A 19658-nucleotide genomic window follows, 5' to 3' on the forward strand; every position below is an offset into this window, starting at 1 on the left:
ACACCATTTCATGCTGTGTCCGGACAGATATGAGTGGTCAGAAAAACATTCCCTAAGTGGCCAACAGCACTCCATCCAAAACATTTAGCAAACTATCCCTTACTGTTATGGGAGACTTGAGTGCTTCACATTTGAAGATGCTAATAAAAGGGCAGTTTCACCTAGAGGTATGCACTTGGCTGAAAAGGACAACATGTTATTAACAATCTCAACCATATCATGTACACTCCAAGACTGTCCCTTACGGAGAGAATCCCACTGCCACTGGGACACAGTTTAGATGATTTTACAGCAGAGGAGACTGGATGGTTCAGCATCTCTCTCTCCTGTGGTCCCCACTGCTGACACATTTGGCTGGAATAAGTCCTCCCCCCCAAGAGGCCTTTCCTGATTACTTTCTCATCTCCCCACATTACCTAAGCACATATGCACAGATCTTTAAACTCTGTTCCTTCCCCCGTACCTGTAATTTGTTTTAGTGTGCTTCCCCGGCTAGACTGTAAGCTCTTTAAGGGCATGAACCATAGCTACTAACTCTACTGTATTTCCCAAAACCTTGGTACAGTGCTCGGAACAGAGTTAAGTGCTCAATAATTACTTCTGACTGATTGATTGTTTGTGGCCGGGATCAGGATGACTCCATGTACCCTGGTCAGCAGCAGATAGCTGGAGGTGCCCCTATCCGCTTTACGCACTATTGTTGGGCGAGACACTCACGATCGCACAATCTGTACAGCAGTGAGAAAGGGAAAGTAGAGCAGTCTGTGAGTTTCTCTGTGACCAACTGTTCGAGCAGGAGGTCAGAGCAAGAGGGTGTGGAAGAGAGAAGGGGAAGTTGTTGGAGGTGGGGGGTAAAGGTGGGTTGAGGGGGGTTGTGAATGGAGGAAATAGGGTGCAGACTATGAAAGGGGAAGGGGGAAAGGCTGGGGGCATCTGACATCAGGTTAAGGGGAGCCGGTGTGGCAGGGGAGAGGAGATAAAGGTGATGGGAGAGGGTTTGGGGTGAATGGAGGAAACGGGAAGGAAAGGGAAAAGGCTTGGGAGAATCTGACAGGTTATAGTGAGCAAGAGCGGCAGGGATGGGGAGAGACGTTATGGGGGGTTAGGGAGGTTACAGGAGGAAACGGGATGTGGAGAATAAAAGGGGAAGGAGGGATAAACTGAGGGGGGATCTGACACAGGGTGGAGGAATGCTGGGGCAGAGAAGGGGAGAGCAGGTAAAAGTTGGGGGGAAGGGATGGGGGATGGTGAAAAGGGGAAATGGAGTATGGAGGGTGAAAGAGTAACATAAGGGCGAGGCTAGGATATGACATTTAGTACAGTGCTCTGCACACAGTAAGCACTCAAAAATGGGCAGGGACGCCTCTATTGCTGAATTGTACTTTCCAAGCACTTAGTACAGTGCTGTGTACACAGTAAGCACTCGGTCAATACGATCGAATGAAGGAATATATGTGGAGCAAGAGCAAAGGGGAAGGGAAGAGGAATTAAAGGGGGTGGGGAGGGGCTGAGGGGGGTGAATGGAGGAAAGGGGGTGAGTGGGGGAAAGGGGGTGAGTGGGGGAAAGGGGTGTGGGGGAAGGGGGTGTGGGGGGAAAGGGGTGAGTGAGGGAAAGGGGGTGAGTCTCTATACGTTGCCAACTTGTACTTCCCAAGTGCTGAGTACAGTGCTCTGCACACAGTAAGCGCTCAATAAAAACGACTGAATGAATGAATGAATGAATGAGTGGAAGGAAGGGGGTGAGTGGAGGAAAGGGGGGGTGAGTGGAGGAAAGGGGGGGGTGAGTGGAGGAAAGGGGGTGAGTGGAGGAAAGGGGGTGAGTGGAGGAAAGGGGATGGATGGAGGAAGGGAGGGGTGACTAGGGAAAGGGGGTGACTGGGGAAAGGGGGTGACGGGGAAAGGGGGTGAGTGGAGGAATGGGGGTGAGTGGAGGAATGGGGGTGAGTGGAGGAATGGGGGTGAGTGGAGGAAAGAGGGTGAATGGAGAAAGTGGGGTGAGTGGGGAAAAGAGGGTGAGTGGGGAAAAGAGGGTGAGTGGGGAAAAGAGGGTGAGTGGGGAAAAGAGGGTGAGTGGGGAAAAGAGGGTGAGTGGGGGAAAAGAGGGTGAGTGGAGGAAAGGGGGTGAGTGGAGGAAAGGGGGTGAGTGGAGGAAAGGGGGTGAGTGGAGGAAAGGGGGTGAATGGAGGAAAGAGGGTGAATGGAGGAAAGAGGGTGAATGGAGGAAAGAGGGTGAATGGAGGAAAGAGGGTGAATGGAGGAAAGAGGGTGAATGGAGGAAAGGGGATGGAGGAAAGCGGGGTGAATGGAGGGAGGCAAGGAGCTGGGGAGGGCCTGGGGAGAGGCTGGGAGGGACCTGAGCCCAGGTGTAGAGGAGAGGGGCCCAAGGGGATGGGGAAGCACTGGGGCACTTCCCAAGCCGTCCGCCCAGGGCTCTGCACACGGTGAGCGCTCCATAAACAGGATGGAAGGAACGAATGAATGAAAGGAGGAAGAAAGGGGAGCCGAGGCGGAGGCTGCGGACATGACGGTCGGACCAGTGTGTGTCGGGGGGGGGACACTCACCCGAAGGCCGGGCCTGCGGCCGGCGCCTCCCGGAGAGGCCGCCTCACCCCCAGGGCCGGCGGCCGCCCGGCAACGACGACGGCGGCGGCGGCGGCGGCGGCGGGCGAGGAGGGCACGAGTGACCCGGATGTACGGCGCGGGGGGGGCGCGGGGGGGGCGGGCGGGGGGGAGGAGGAGAATGCCAGGAAGTGAGAGGGCGCCGGGGACCTGTCCGGCCCTGCGCATGCGCTCCCCAAGGTGAAGCCTCTGGGGCTCGCGCGCCCGGAGGGGCGGGGCCGCGCGCCGGAGACAGGTGGTCGGGCGCGCGGCGCGGACACGCCCCTCCCCCCTCCTAGGCCACGCCCCCTCCCTCCGCCCCCCTCACGCTCTTAAAGAGACAGGCGCCCCTTTCGGCCACCATCGCCACACAATAATAAAATAATAATAATGCTGGCGTTTATTAAGCGCTCACTATGGGCCAAGCGCTGTCCTAAGCGCTGGAGAGGTTATAAGGTGATCAGGTGGTCCCACGGGGGGGGGCTCACAGTCTTCATCCCCATTTGACAGATGAGGTGACTGAGGCACAGAGAAATAATAATAATGATAATAATAATAATGATAATAATAATAATAATGACGGCGTTTATTAAGTGCTTCCCATGTCCAAAGCACTGTTCTAAGCGCTGGGGAGATTACAAGGTGATCAGGTTGCCCCACGGGGGTGGCTCACAGTCTTCATCCCCATTTGACAGATGAGGTGACTGAGGCACAGAGAAATAATAATAATAATAATAATAATAATAATGATAATAATAATAATAATGACGGCGTTTATTAAGTGCTTCCCATGTCCAAAGCACTGTTCTAAGCGCTGGGGAGATTACAAGGTGATCAGGTGGCCCCCCGGGGGGGGGGGGGCTCACAGTCTTCATCCCCATTTGACAGATGAGATGACTGAGGCACAGAGAAATAATAATAGTGATAATAATAATAATAATAATAATGGCGTTTATTAAGCGCTTCCCACTGTTCTAAGCGCTGGGGAGGTTACTCAGGTTGTCCCACGGGGGGCCCACAGTCTTCATCCCCGTTTGACAGAGGAGGTGACTGAGGCACAGAGAAATAATAACAATAATAATAATAATAATAATAATAATAATAATAATAGAATGTATTAAGCGCTCCCCATGTCCAAAGTACTGTTCTAAGCGCTGGGGAGGTTACAAGGTGATCAGGTTGTCCCACGGGGGGCTCACAGTCTTCATCCCCATTTGACAGATGAGGTGACTGAGGCACAGAGAAATAATAATAATAATGATAATAATGACGGCGTTTATTAAGTGCTTCCCATGTCCAAAGCACTGTTCTAAGCGCTGGGGAGATTACAAGGTGATCAGGTTGCCCCACGGGGGGGGGGGGGGCGACTAACAGTCTTCATCCCCATTTGACAGATGAGGTGACTGAGGCACAGAGAAATAATAATAATGATAATAATAATAATGATGGCGTTTATTAAGCGCTTCCCACTGTTCTAAGCGCTGGGGAGGTTACTCAGGTTGTCCCACGGGGGGCCCACAGTCTTCATCCCCGTTTTACAGATGAGGTGACTGAGGCACAGAGAAATAATGATAATAATAATAATAATAATGATAATGGCGTTTATTAAGCGCTTCCCATGTCCAAAGCACTGTTCTAAGCGCTGGGGAGGTTACAAGGTGATCAGGTTGTCCCACGGGGGGGGCTCACAGTCTTCATCCCCATTTGACAGATGACATAACTGAGGCCCAGAGAAGTGAAGTCACTTGCCCAAAGTCACACAGCTGACTAGTGGCGGAGCCAGGATTTGAACCCATCACCTCTGACTCCAAAGCTCTTTTCCACTGAGCCACGCTGCTTCTCTAATGATAATGATAATAATAATGATGGCGTTTATTAAGCGCTTCCCACTGTTCTAAGCGCTGGGGAGGTTACTCAGGTTGTCCCACGGGGGGCCCACAGTCTTCATCCCCATTTTACAGATGAGGTGACTGAGGCACAGAGAAATACCATCATTATTAGTAGTGGTAGTGGTAGTAAGCGCTCAATAAATACGATTGAGTGAATGAAGTGTCGGCACCGGGATTAGAATGCATTATACTTTCCAAGCGCTTAGCACAGCATGGTGCACACAGCTTCCCCTGGGCATCCAGTGGCTTTGTAGACCGTGGCTTTGTAGTCTTCTAGACTGTAAGCCCACTGCTGGGTAGGGACTGTCTCTATATGTTGCCAACTTGTACTTCCCAAGCGCTTAGTACAGTGCTCTGCACACAGTAAGCGCTCAATAAATACGATTGATTGATTGATTGTTAAGCGCTTACTATGTGCAAAGCACTGTTCTAAGCGCTGGAGGGGGATACAAGGTGATCAATCTGTCCCACGGGGGGCTCACAGTCTTCATCCCCATTTTACAGATGAGGGAACTGAGGCACAGGGAAGTTAAGTGACTTGCCCAAGGTCACCCAGCTGACAAGTGGCGGAGCCGGGATCAGGGCCCACGACCTCTGACTCCCAAACCTGTGCTCTTTTATTCATTCAATCGTATTTATTGAGCGCTTACTGTGTGCAGAGCACTGTACTAAGCGCTTGGGAAGTACAAGTCGGCAACATAAAGAGACGGTCCCTACCCAACAACGGGCTCACAGTCTGAAGCTGTGTTGTTGTTGTTATAAGCGCTTGTACTTCCCAAGCGCTTAGTACAAGTGCTCTGCACACAGTAAGCGCTCAATAAATACGATTGATGATGATGAAGACTTTGGTAAAGCACTGTACTAAACACCTGGGAGAGTACAATAGAACAGAATTAGCAGAAAAATTCCTTGTCCATAACGAGCTTATAGTCCAGAAGGATCCATCAGAAATATGAATTGTATATCTCTTGTGTTCAGAACACTGTTCTAAGAGTACAGTGAAGTTAGACACCAATCAATCAATCAATCAATTGTATTTGAGCGCTTACTGTGTGCAGAGCACTGTACTAAGCGCTTGGGAAGTACAAGTTGGCAACATATAGAGGCAGTCCCTACCCAACAGTGGGCTCACAGTCTAGAAGCGGGAGACAGAGAACAAAACCAGACATATTAACAAAATAAAATAAATAGAATAGATACGTACAAGTAAAATAAATAAATAGAGTAATAAATATGTACAAACATAGTTGTATGTACAACATACAATATGTACAACACCACTATCTCCGCCCACAAGGTATTAATCTAGGGAGAGAGACGAGCACCAAAACAAATTACAGGGGGAAGAAATAAGGGTAAAGAACATGTGCACGAATTAGTGATTGAGTAATGGAGTCTGTAACACTTACGAACAGGAGACTATAAGTCGTTACGTGGTGCAAAAGTGTTGAACAGATGGGGGGACGCAAGCAAGAAAGACTAAGAAGCACAAGTAAGAAGCAATGTGAAGCTGTGAGAAGCAGTGTGGCTCAGGGGAAAGAGCACAGCAGGCTTTGGAGTCGGAGGTCATGGGTTCAAATCCTAGCTCCGCCAATTGCCAGCTGTGTGACTTTGGGCAAATCACTTAACTTCTCTGTGTGTCAGTTACCTCACTGTAAAATGGGGATTAAAACTGTGAGCCCCCTGTGAGACAACCTGATCACCTTGTAACCTCCCCAGCGCTTAGAACAGTGCTTTGCGTATAGTACGCGCTTAATAAATGTGATTTAAAAAGAGATTTAATCCCCATTTTACAGAAGAGGAAACTGAGGAGCAGAGCAGTTACGTGACTTGCTCAAGGCACACGCCAGATAAATAGCAGAACCAGGATTACTCTCACAGAGATTCTACAATTCTCAATTCCTTCACCCCAAAACTATGCGAAATACATCCCAAATCCAGGATTCTGTGCCACCTTTCCTGGTCTAAACCCAGAACACACCCAGACCCAAAGTGGTATCAGGTATGACCAGTTAAAAAAAAACCACCTCTTATTTCCCCCTATCAAGCCAGGTTTCTGCTTGAAGGGTGGGGCAACAACCCAAGACAGAGGCAGGTGATATCCTACAAAAATCAGGGAGTGAATATGAAAAGCATCTGATGAGCACTTAGTACGGTATTCTGCATACCGTAAGTGCTCAAAAAATGCCATCGATTAAAAGACCACGGATTCATTCTGCAAGCAATTTCCAGCCCCTCCTTTGCATGTCATCTTTTTACCACTAAAAGGTTTATGGGTCAATTGTTAAGGACCTGGGCCAACACCAGGATGGGGAAAAGCTGGAGTGAGAGTTGAGGGAAGGAATTTCTGGTCTCTGGGCATTTTGGACCACATTCTCTCAGCGTTGGACGTCTTTGCCCCAGAAGCAGCATAGTGAAGTGGAAAGAGCACGAGCCTGGGAATCAGAGGATCTGGGTTCTGATCCTGGCTCCACCACTTACCTGATGTGGCCTGGGGCCCTTAACTTCCGTGGGCCTCAGTTACATCATTTGCAAAAGGAGGATTACATACCTGTTCTTCCTCCCACTTAAATTTTGAGTCCCATGTGGGACCTGACTATCTTTTATCTACCCCAGCACTTAGTTCAGTGCTTGGCAAATAGTAAGTGCTTAATACATATTATTATTATTATTATTATTGTAGCCATAGATGAATAAGCATGGGGTGGAGAAAGGGTGGGATGCTTATCAATCAATCAATGGTATTTACTGAGCATTTACTATGTGCAGAGCGCTGTTTTGTTCTCTATCTCCCCCTTCTAGACTGTGAGCCCACTGTTGGGTAGGGACCATCTCTATATGTTGCCAACCTGTACTTCCCAAGCGCTTAGTACAGTGCTCTGAACACAGTAAGCGCACAATAAATATGATTGATTGAATGAATGAATGAATGAATGAATGGTAATTGGTAGACACTTTCCCTTCCCACAAGGAGCTTATAGCCTAAAGGAGAAGACAGACATTCAAATAAATTATGGAAATGTTGTGGGATTGAGGGTGGGGAGAATATCAAGTACTTACAGGGTTTAAACAGAGTTTCAATGCCTAGTCCTTGGCAAGACTAGGATATACTAACCCAGTGAGGGTGGGGCTCATGCCTACTAACTCTATTGTATTCTCCCAAAGGCTTAATACAGCACAGAGTAAATGCTCAATAAATACTTTTGATTGATTCATTAGGAATGAGTAGTGATCTTGAGCTTTTAGAGTGAAATGGACACTAGATGATCATCCTCAAAAAAAATAGCCACTTTAACTTTGCAATACATTGACCCATTTTCCTTACCCTCTCCAGCTATAATGCTCTCCTTATCTTCCTATATTCATAAAGACTAACAATTATTTTTGATATCGTCTAGTTTATTGCTCACGTCTGTTGGCAGGTATAAGTCTGAGTTCATTCTTCCCACAGAGAGAAGGGCAAAGTGTAAGCCACTGAATGAGATTCTGTTTTACATGAATAATTCAGGTAGTCTATTTTTAATCATTTTCTTCATCTTGACAAGTGTCCCATTTTTCCGTGAAAACAAGGTCTGTGTTTCTTTGGCATTGTTTTCCCACCACCCAGTCACCACCTGGACCCATTAGATGCCTCAGCTTTTGCAAGATCAAATTTGTTTCTGGCAGGAGACACGAAGGTACCACAACGGAGGAGAATGCCAGAGTTCATATGGGAAATCTGCCGCCAACAGAGGCGACAGAAATAAAGATGCTATTTCCATGCCAATATTTTAGTGGTGAAAACCAAAAAAGAAAATAACTTTCTGCTCGCATCCATCCACTCATCCACACCCTGCCCCCCTAAATACATTGATCTTTATGAGATTTTCCCAAGTGACCAATTTGTCCAGAAGGCTGAGAGAGACCGACGGCAACTTAAAAATCCCCATTTGCACCGTGAAGGGCACAGCTGAGAGCTGAAAAATCTGGCCAGAGGCAAGGGATTCTCATCATTTTGAAAAGAAAAGCAAACAGCCCACGGGACTATTTGCTTTTACAGCACAGTGGACTAAGAATGGTGATTCTCAGAGATGTTTACCACGATAAGCCTCAGATTGCGCTGCTCTGGGCAGCTGACACGGGCATCGCAAGACAGGCCATTTTACGGAGAGCAGAGCCAAGGCTCAAAGTGGCCCTTCAAGGAGGACAAACTTGTCAGTTCGTGGGCTGCTGGGACTACAACTCCCAACTGCCCATGGACAACCATTTATACTTAGTGGCAGCCCCCAGAAGGAAGGCCTGAATCACTTCAGCCAAGCTCATTTCCAGGCTGAATCATAACGGAACTGACCCCAGATACGGCAGCCCCAGGCTCCACTGAGACCTTGGACAAGTCACCCAACCTCTCTGGACCTCGGCTTCCTCGTGAAATAAGATAACTGCAGCCCCAGGCTCCCCTGAGACCTTGGACAAGTCACCCAACCTCTCTGGACCTCGGCTTCCTCGTGAAATAAGATACCTGCTCTCCCTCTCTCTCTCTCTCTCTCTCTCAGGTCATTTTGATACTTTGAGTATCACTTTGATATGCACCCCAGCCCCACAGCACTTCTGTACCTATCCTTATGCTTTACTATTTCCCCTATTTGTAATTTCTTTTAAGGCCTGACCCCATCTGAGATCTGTAAACTCCTTTTGGGCAGAGATGGTATCTACCAACTCTACTGAATTGTATTTTCCCAAGCGTTTAGTTCAGTGCTTGGCACACAGTAAATGCTCAATAAACCCCACTGATAGATTAACGTACTAGCTTATTAACCCAGTGTGGGACAAGGACTCCGATCTGATCATCTTGTATTTACCCCAGCTCCTGGAACAAAATTCATTCATTCAATCGTATTTATTGAGTGCTTACTGTGTGCAGAGCACTGTACTAAGCGCTTGGGAAGTACAAGTTGGCAACATACAGAGACGGTCCCTACCCAACAGCAGGCTCACAGTGTAGAAGGGGGAGACAGACAACAAAACAAAACATATTAAAAAAATAGAATAAATAGAATAAATATGTACAAATAAAATAGAGTAATAAATACGTACAAACATATATACATATATACAGGTGCTGAGGGGAGGGGAAGGAGGTAAGGCGGGGGGATGGGGGGGAGGGAAGGGGCACTTACTAAATAGCACTTACTGCCCTCAAAATAGAATTGATTGAACACTAGCTGTAACAGGGCACTGTACCAAGCCCTTGGCAGAGTACAACAGAGTTAGTAGGACATGATCCCTGCCCTCAAGAAGCTTGTGATCTATCGGGGGAGATAGGCACTAAAACCCATCACAGATATATATCATTGACAGAATGACAGATTACGCAGCTCATGCACTCAGTACTAATGGTTCTTGTCAGCAATGGGTAAAACCATTCATATAAAAAGTTAGTATCCAACAACCAGCAACATTTGGTCTGGAGTTTGGGGACCCTATGGGCAGAAGGGACACCATTAAAGAAGCATTAATTCTTCTCTCATTACTAACACCATCAATCCCCTTCTAAACAAGACCTACTAGCTCTCCATGAGGTGAAGACAAAAATATCTTCCCAGTTGGGGGAAACATTAAAAATTGTGGAGTTTTCCCAACTCGGGAAGAGAGGATGGGAATGGCTTGAATGATCTCTTTCCCTTGGTTTACCCATACACTTGAGTTTTCCATTAGTTGGCCAACATTCCGCTATTCTTGGGAAAAGAGGATGGGAATGGCTTGAATGATCTCTTTCCCTTGGTTTACCCATAGACTTGGGCTTTCCATTAGTTGACCAACATTCCGCTATTCTTGGGAAAAGAGGATGGGAATGGCTTGAATTCTCTCCTTCCCTCAGACTTGCCAATATCCTTGGCCTTTCCATTAGTTGGTCAATATTCTGCTATTCTAAGGCTGGGTTACAACAGCCCTGGATGATGCAACTCACGTCAGAGAGGTCTCCAAGCTCTCTAAACTTTTTATTCGCTTACAACCTTTTCCCCAATCCTTCCCATCAGTGGCCTGCAGGCAATGTTCCTGAGAAGCAGTGTGGCCTAGTGGCGAGATCACAAGTCTGGGAGTCAAAAGGGCCTGGGTTCTAATCCCAGGTCTGCCTGTGACACTTGACTTCTCTGAGCCCGTTATTGAGAAGGGACCGTCTCTATATGTTGCCGACTTGTACTTCCCAAGCGTTTGGTACAGTGCTCTGCACACAGTAAGCGCTCAATAAATACGATTGATTGAATGTATGAATGAGCCTCAGTTTCCTCAACTGTAAAATGGGGACACCTGCTCTCCCTCCTACCTAGGATGTGAGAGCCCCATGTGGGACAGGGACTGGGTCCAACTTAATTAACTTCTACCTAGCCCAGTGCTTAGTACAGTGTTTTACACATAGAAATCACTTAACAAATACCATAAAAAGTATACTTCAGCTTCGGTAATTAAAGAAAAACAATGCTTAGTCCTGGAAGGAAGGAATATTGAACTGTCATTTATTTTTTCATTGGGTGCATGCTTTCTTTTTGGTTTAGGGTATTTTTTCTTTAGGTCTTTCGAAAAGCTATGTCCAAGGTCAAAATGAGTCATAGGAGCCTAAAGGGAACAGTTTTCATGGCAAAATTCAGCTACTTCAAGCAGGATCCTGTAGTAAAATTCCTGTATATTCTGAAAACTGATTATAAGTCACTAACAGGATCTGGAAATCTTACATGCCATTATATTGTAAATTCTTTGAGCTCTATGAGCTCATGTCTACGAGCTCTATTGTACTCTTCCAAGGACTTAGCACAGTGTTCAGCATATGGGGGGCACTCAATAAATATGACTGAACGATTGTCTGAGTGCACCACATTTAAGTTTCAAGCAGCAGTGACTCTTAAAGGGTTACTTGCTTTCCCCCATTAATCTCCCAGAACCCTTGAGTGTTTCTAGTCTGGGTTCTGCAGTTCAGTATCAAATTATTGCCGATCAGAATGGGTGTTTACTAATAATAATTATAGCAATAACAACAATAGTAATAATAATGGAGTATTTGTTAAGTTCTTACTGTGGGCCAAGCACTGTACTAAACACTGAGATAGGCACAGAGTAAACAGGTCAGGCACAGACCTTGTCCCACGTGAGGCTCACAGTATAAGTAGGAGGGAGAACAGATACTGAATCCCCATTTTACAGATGAGCAAATTGAGGCACAAAGAAGTTAAGTGACTTCCCTGGCCCACGCTCTATCCATCAAGCCACACTGCTTCCCTTGGCTGCAAATATAGGGGATCCCTTGGCTGGTGACACAAGATTGGATTTGTGACTGCAATGGGAAGCTGAAACGGATTCTCTAAATATAGCAACTCTATGGCAAGTGAATATCATGTGTCTACATTTATGTGAGGTTTCATTTTGAATCACTGGATTTAAAAAAACTCCTTTCACATCTATTCTGAACATGTGACCTAGGGCTCAGGAGAAAGAGGCCCTGAGTAGAAACAATGGTTATTCTCTTGCTTTAAATCTTAATGGCAACCTTAGGCAGAAAGTCAAAATGAAAGAGAAACCATCTTTTATCATCAGAAGCCTACCATCTCCTCCTAGTGCTCTGTCACTGGACAATAGTTCCGCTTTAACCCGGGGCACTTGAATCTTTCTCTTTCGCAACTGAACCTGAAAGACGAGTTTTTTTTCCCAAATCATGAGTCAATTACATAAAAGAGAAAAGAATGGGAAATGAAAAGCAGAATTTCTTTTTAAAATCTCTGAATGAAAAGCAACCATGGTTTCTAGAGGATTCCCCGTTAACTCTGGAGTAGTCTGCAGAGACTGCCGGAGAGTGCTTTTTATGATTTTTGTTCCTAATCTTTGTCCTTCACTAGTGTGTGCTCTCTGGTGTAGTGGATAGAGCATGAGCCCGGCAATCAGACAGTCATGGATTCTAATGCCAACTCCGCCACTTGTCTGCTGTGTGACTTTGGGCAAGTCACTTCACCTCTCAGTGTCTCAGTTACCTCATCTGTAAAATGGGGATTGAGACCATGAGCCCCATGTAAGACAGGGACTGTGTCCTACCCGATTTGCCTGTATCCACCCCAGCACTTAACACAGTGCCTGGCACATATAAACTGTTTAACAAATACCAAAATTCTAATTATTAAACAAAACTCCAGTGAATACAGTCCTGACGATTCAAGCCAGGGGCACCGTTTCAGTATCACATTATTGCCGATCAGAATGGGTGTTTACTAATAATAATTATAGCAATAACAATAGTAATAATAATGGAGTATTTGTTAAGTTCTTACTATGGGCCAAGCACTGTACTAAACACTGAGATAGGCACAGAGTAAACAGGTCAGGCACAGACCTTGTCCCACATGAGGCTCACAGTATAAGAAACTCACAGTATAAGTAGGAGGGAGAACAGATACTGAATCCCCATTTTACAGATGAGTAAATTGAGGCAAAAAGAAGTTAAGTGACTTCCCTGGCCCATGCTCTATCCATTAAGCCACACTGCTTCCCTTGGCTGAAAATATAGGGGATCCCTGTGTTTGCTCATTTTTACCCGTCTACCTTCTGCTCCAAAGGGTGAAACGGTTGGTTCTATGACCAACTTGCCCCCACCCCCATTATCGATTATTATTGTGATAGTTATTAAGCACTTGCTATGTGCCAAACGCTGTGCTAAACGGTGAGGTTTAAGGATATCGGTCCTTGTCTCACATCTTCGAGGGAAGACATAGCCCCAATTTACAGGTGAGGAAACTGAGGTGCAGAGGCTATTGTTCTGAACTATGAAGTGCCTGAAAACCTGCTGCTCCCTTCAGGTTCATCAGTCTCTATATCTTTTGTATCCCTTTCCTGGCATTCCACTGGCAAAACCCCTTATACACACACACGTCAAGTCTTGGACTGTAAGGCCATTGAGACCAGGGATTGTGTCTATACCTCATTCACGTATTTCTTTCCCAGATTTTAGTAAGTTGCTTCACACATAGAGGGCACAAAATAAATATAATCAATCAATGGTTTTCATTAAGTGTTTATTAATTACAGAGCACTACTAGGTGTTTGGGAAAGTACAATAAAGTAAATGGGTAATAATGATGGCAATTATTAAGTGCTTACTATGTGCAAAGCACTGTTCTAAGAGCTGGGGAGGTTACAAGGTGATCACGTTGTCCCACAGGGGGCTCACAGTCTTAATCCCGATTTTACAGATGAGGTAACTGAGGCACAGGGAAGTTATAAGTTAGTTGCCCAAAGTCACACGGATGACAATTGGCAGAGCTGGGATTTGAACCCATGACTGCTGACTCCAAAGCCCGAGCTCTTTCCACTGAGCCACGCTGCTTCCTGCAGCTTCCTGGTAGACAAACCCTGCCCACAAGGAGCTTACAGTCTACATATATTATTTCTACTAGTACTAGGTAAAGTGACTTGTCCAGTGGCTGACCAGTGACAGGGCTGGGATTAAATCTGGTTCCAGAATTCCAGACCCACGCTGTCTCCAAATACATAACTGGTTCAAACAACCAGGAGTCAAGATTCTTAAAGCAAAATCTTTCCCAGGCCCACCCCTGCCTGCACATGTCATGAAACCCAACAGAGTACTAAAAATGTGTCTTTTAGGTCATAGAAATGTTTCACCAAGTTGACAAGGACCACCAAAATATCCACCTCAACAGACAAAACAAATACCAAGTCCCACAGATAAAGTCACTGAAAATAGGTTCGTATTTCTTCTATCTGTACTTATATCATTTAAGCGTGTTTGCCAGTTTTCTGGTCTGCTTGGGAGACTTTTAAACAAAAGACATATAACCGTCCCTTAGAATTTCACAGCCTGCCCTCTGAATGGGCTTTCTCAGGATGTAAAATTCCTAGAGCCCACATGTTGGTGAAAATCTGACCAGACTTCATGAAATAAGAAGCTCCCGGTCTCAGTGTTTTGCTTCAGCATTTAAAAGTTAACAGAGACTGGCAGGTTCTGCACTTAACACTAGGGCTTGGCTGTAAAACAATAAAGATAGAAGCAGCTGGCAGAATGAGAAGTGCAGCACACTTTCTTTGTACTTTGCTCTGCTTTGAAACATGCCAACCATTCAGTGTGTGCAGACTTTGGAAATGACTGCTCAGCTAAGCAATCGGACAGACTTTTCAGGACTACGAGGAAAGGCGACAAGAAATCGTGGGCCTTCTAAAGAATTTACTGAGCCCACACTGCCGCAGCAGGAGAAAAAGGGAGAGAAATGATCTGGGTTATAGAGGAGTCTAGTAGAATGGACATAATAGGACTGGAAGGAAAGAGACCCAGGGTCTCACCCCAGCTCTACCACTTGCCTGCTGTATGACCTTGGGCAAGTCAATTAATTTCTCTGTGTCTCAGTTTCCTCATCTGTAAGATGGGGGTTCATTATCTGCCCTCTTTCCCTCTTATTGAGAGCCCCATGTAGGACAGGGATGATGTCATTATCCTGAATCTACCCCGGTGTGCAGCAAAGTGCTTGTCACATAATCAGCACCTAACAAAGAACCGGGGTTCTAATCCCAGCTCTAGGACAAATCACTTAACTTCTCTGTGCCTCAATTTCCCCATCTGTAAATTGGGGATTCAATACCTGCTCTCCCTCCTATTTAGACTATGAGCTCAATGTGGGACAGGAACTATGTCCGACCAAATTCACTTACATCTACCCCAGCCCTTAGAACAGTGCGTGACTCATAGGAAGTGTTTAAGAAGCACCATTAAAATAATAACAAATATCACAATTATTACTAATCCTTCTTGATTAACTCTGAAGAAGAATGTTCTAACGATTTAGTAGAGAAGAAGCAGTATTCAGTTGTTAAATGAGGTTATGACATCTCTTTATGGAGCTCCCTGGAGTGAATGGCTGGAGTGCCAGCAAACAGACAAAGGACTAGCTCCCAAGATGCCTTTTGCTCCTATATGTCTAAGATTAATGGAGCTGAGTCAATAGGTAACAGCAAACAGGGATCAGAAAGCCCAGATCATCCACCACCTAAGCTCTCTTCAATCTATCCGTTACCTACTGAGCATTAACTGTGTTTAGAGCACTGCGCTAAGCACTTGGGAGAGTACAGTAAAACAGAATTGGTAGACACAATCCCTGTCTTCACCAGGGAATACCGCTTCCTCCTTCTTGAAAAGCCCTGGAAATATGCAAAGTAGCACCTAAACCCGAACCCACTTATAAACACCCCAAAATCTTAGAGCACCAAAAGGGCAATTAAGTACAATGCCATCTAACTAGCACTACATTGAACGAATTTATTCTTAGTGCATGCAAAAGGCAGACAGCATCTTGCAGTGTCTAGACTGCCTTATTAGTCCTTGGAAGAGAAACAATATGCCTCTTTCCTTGGTTTTATTTGATTAAGTCTTTTGCCCAAGCAGAGGTTCGTTTGGGTTTCATTAGGTACGTAAACTACCAGAAGCTATTAAGCCAACATTGTTTTCTTCATGAGAGAATTTGGAACTGTGTCTAATTGTTTGGGGGAGATAATATCTGAAGGGCATTTCAATTTCCTTTAGCTGACTTCTCCCAGTGTTGTGTGTGTTTGTGTGTGTGTGTGTGTATTTGTGTATGTGTTTAGATAATCATAAAGATGCACCAAACAACCCAACAGCAAAATAGCTATCTCTCTCTCTCCATCTCTCTCTCTCTTTTTCTCTCTCTCCTTTTCCTAATTTACTTTGTCAGAATTTACCACCCTGATTATAGCCACCCACTGCCCACTCAGCTCCTAATGATGTATTTATTAAAGGCATATAACCCCCACATTCAAATATTTTCTTAAAAAACAAAACTGTATCTTCGACAAGCATGTGATTTTCAGTTAACCCACCACCAAATAGTTAAACCAGAGAATCATTAAATCATTAAACTAGTGAGTTGTAATGCTTGAGGCAATTTTCTGGTATCATGGCTCAGCTCTCCTTATTCAAAGTGAGAAGCAGCACGGCCTAGTGGAAAGAGCATAGGCCTGGAGTCAGAGGCCCAGTCAGAGTGCCACAGACCTATTGTGTGACTTTAAATAAGTCACCTAACTTCTCTGCGCTTCAGTTCTCTCATCTGCAAACTGGGGGTTCCATAGTTCTCCCTCCTACTTGGATTGTGAGCCCCATTTGGGACCTGATTTTCTTGCATCTCCCCAGAACTCAGCATAGTGCTTGGCCCATAATAAGCACTTAACAAATATTATTATTATCATTATTATTATTAAAACAATCGTTCTGACCTTTCCTTACAAATAAGATGGAATTTCCCCTTTCCCCTCGACAATGTACTCCACTCACCCACCACTGACCTTGGCTTCTGGACATCAAGACAAGGGAAAAACCACTAAATGAACAAGGATGAATCATGGGAAGAAATTTCAGGCCTTCCAGCTTTTCTCTTGCCCTAAAAGTACTTTTGTTGATCCCCGAAAAGAACAAATTCCATCATCCCCAGCCCTGCCAGATGTGCCAAGCAATTCTAACTTCGAAACATCCCGTCAGCCTGTTTTATTTCCTTATGTGTGTCAATCATTTATTGGCTGCTTCTTTCGGCCTATTTTATTTCCTTATATGTGTGAATTATATATTGGCTGCTTCCGTCAGCCTATTTTATTTCCCTATATATGTGAATCTTATATATTGGGTGCTACATAGATTTGTGCCGCTGCTAATGGGCAGAGGTTTCGTATGATCGACGTTGCCATGTGTGGATTTCTTCTTGATGAATTGCTTGGTCATCTTGTCAGGGAACCACGTCCGTGTGACAACACACTGAAGATCCTAAACTCTTCATTTATATGGTGCACGTAGACCGTTGATGCCAGCAAAAGACAAACAAACAAAAAACCTATTGGAGACTCAGGCGCTGTTACTTAATGTGAGACTTTGACTGTTGCACCATTGGAGGGTTCGAGGAACCTCGGGATGTTGTTAAGATTATCCCCCTGACACTTAGTAGGCAGAATTGGATTAAAGTTCGAGGGCTTCCCTGGTCAGAGTTTGTCCTCGCTGGCCTGCCCAGGCTCCATGTGCACACTCCCTTTGCCCACAGTTCCTCTGAGGCTATTTTTAACTCGGGACAGTGGCCGCAGTAAGGGTGTGGGCAAGGGAAATTGCCGGACTGGCCACATAAAGGCCCGCCGCTGGCAGACAGCCTTGGGCTACTACTCAGTTCATCCAATACTTCATCCAGACTTCTGCACCAATCCTAAATCAGTCTACTCAGACTCCTCAAGAGGTGTTGACTCTTCCCCTGTTCCCCTTAACATTGTATTTCAACACCCCACAACCTTTAGTCAGGAAGCTTTCCCTCGTGCCCTTCCTAAGAAGCGGGGCCGGGAGTTGTGCTCTATTTTCTGAGCCCTCCTGTGAATTAATATATTAATCATTCACCTTGGACTCAGTCCCAGATGCCTCAAAACTCAGCACGAGATACAGTTCCTGTTCCAACACCTAAGACAAACCAGCCGAGAAAATAGGCACATTATTTTCTCCAGAAATTATTTTGCAAACTCTTAATCATGTCTTACAAAAAAAGAATATCCCCCGAAATCAATGTCTGAAGATCCACTATGCCGTAAGTTTATAAAAGGAAAAGGCCCAGGCTCCATAAGAGTCACTTTCCTATGTGGTTTATTTTTGCCCACTGGCAATCCCTTCACAAGAGTCGAAAAGGGCAGCATTAATTTGTAATGTGCAAAGTGCGAATGAAGCAACTGCATTTACTGGGAATTTTCAGACAGCCAACTTCTGGAGATAACTCCAGGAACAGTACTAACCTCTTGCATTGGACAAGCGCTTTTATTTCTCCAAAGTACTTCCACATTATTTATCTCATTTTTACCTCATGGTATCCCTGTGCTGCAGGGAGTGGCAGGCTTTATTATCCCATTTCACAGATAAGGAAACTGAGGCCCAGAGAAGTTAGGTGATTTGCCCAAGACCATACCAAAGGCCACAGTTAAAAAGATCACCCAGGTAGGCTAATTCTCAGGTCCACCATTTTCACTAGACCACGCTGTCTGTCAACATTACTCAAATGGACTGTTCTTCTGCATTTTAATTTGACCAATTTCTAGAGTGAAAGAAATGAAGTACAGACAGACAGGAGTTTGGAAAAATTAAATTTTTGCCAATAATGAATCCACAATGTTTCCACCCATCATAGAAAAGGAATGGTTAATGCTAAAGTTTATCCCTTTGCTACAAACCACTCTTCTCCAAGGGCAAGAATCCTCAGAGGAAGCTATTTCTAAAGCTCTGAAAGGAGTTCAGGCCGTGCTTGAGAGCACTATTACTTGGATGTCATAATACCTGTTGAAATACATTAGGCAACTTGCAGAGTCATTTGTTGCTACAATCAATGCACTTTTACCCTGTCCCACTAGGCGATGTGAGCAATAAAAATGATCTACTACCTTGGCTCACGAGTAATTCACTCAGATACTCTCATTTATTCATAATAAGTTCCCCCTTCAATAAGATCTTCTTTGATCTTTATTCCATAAAGCTCACATGTTTCAAAAAAGAAGTCCAAATAATTCAGAAAAAAAAAAACGCAAGTTCTTTGTGCAGAATCCTGAATCCCTAAAGAATGTCACCTTGAGAAGCACTGTGGCCTAGTGGAAAGATCACAGGCCTAGGAGTCAGAAGGACCTGGGTTCTAATCCCCATTCTGCCACTTGTCTGTTGTGTGACCTTGGGAAAATAGTTTCAATTTGCCGTGTCTCGGTTACCTCATCTGTAAAATGGGGATTGACTTTAAGCCCCATGTCGCCCCTAAGTAGTTTGTAACAGGGAAGCAGTGTGGCTCTGTGGAAAGAGCACGGGCTTGGGAGTCTGAGGTCATGGGTTTGAATCCTGGCTCCACCACATGTCTGCTGTGTGACCTTGGGCAAGTCACTTAACTTCTCTGAACCTCAGTTACCTCATCTGTAAAATGGGGATTAAGACTGTGAGTCCCACGTGGGACAACCTGATCACCTTGTATCCCCCAGTGCTTAGAACAGTGCTTCGCACATAGTAAGCACTTATCAAATGCCATTATTATTATTATTACTCTACTAAAGTGCTTAACAAATACCTTAAGAAAAAAAAAGCAAGAGAGAATCACCGCTGTGCAGGACCCAGGCTTGTGAGAGGCCCTGAGTCTCGGA

The 19658-nt window shown here is 45.3% G+C and overlaps 1 protein-coding gene across 2 annotated transcripts in view; it reads right to left on the reverse strand.

Moving 5' to 3' along the window:
* CYRIB (CYFIP related Rac1 interactor B) overlaps positions 1 to 2637 on the reverse strand; it is a 54756-nt gene extending 52119 nt beyond the window's left edge. For both annotated transcript variants that reach the window (XM_038760314.1, XM_038760316.1), the window contains exon 1: positions 2563 to 2637. The gene's annotated coding sequence lies outside the window, so the exon portion shown is untranslated. The remainder of the gene's footprint in view (positions 1 to 2562) is intronic.
* Positions 2638 to 19658: the final 17021 nt, after the last annotated feature.

Source organism: Tachyglossus aculeatus, chromosome 18 (genome assembly GCF_015852505.1).
Source record: "Tachyglossus aculeatus isolate mTacAcu1 chromosome 18, mTacAcu1.pri, whole genome shotgun sequence".
Lineage (NCBI taxonomy): Eukaryota > Metazoa > Chordata > Mammalia > Monotremata > Tachyglossidae > Tachyglossus > Tachyglossus aculeatus.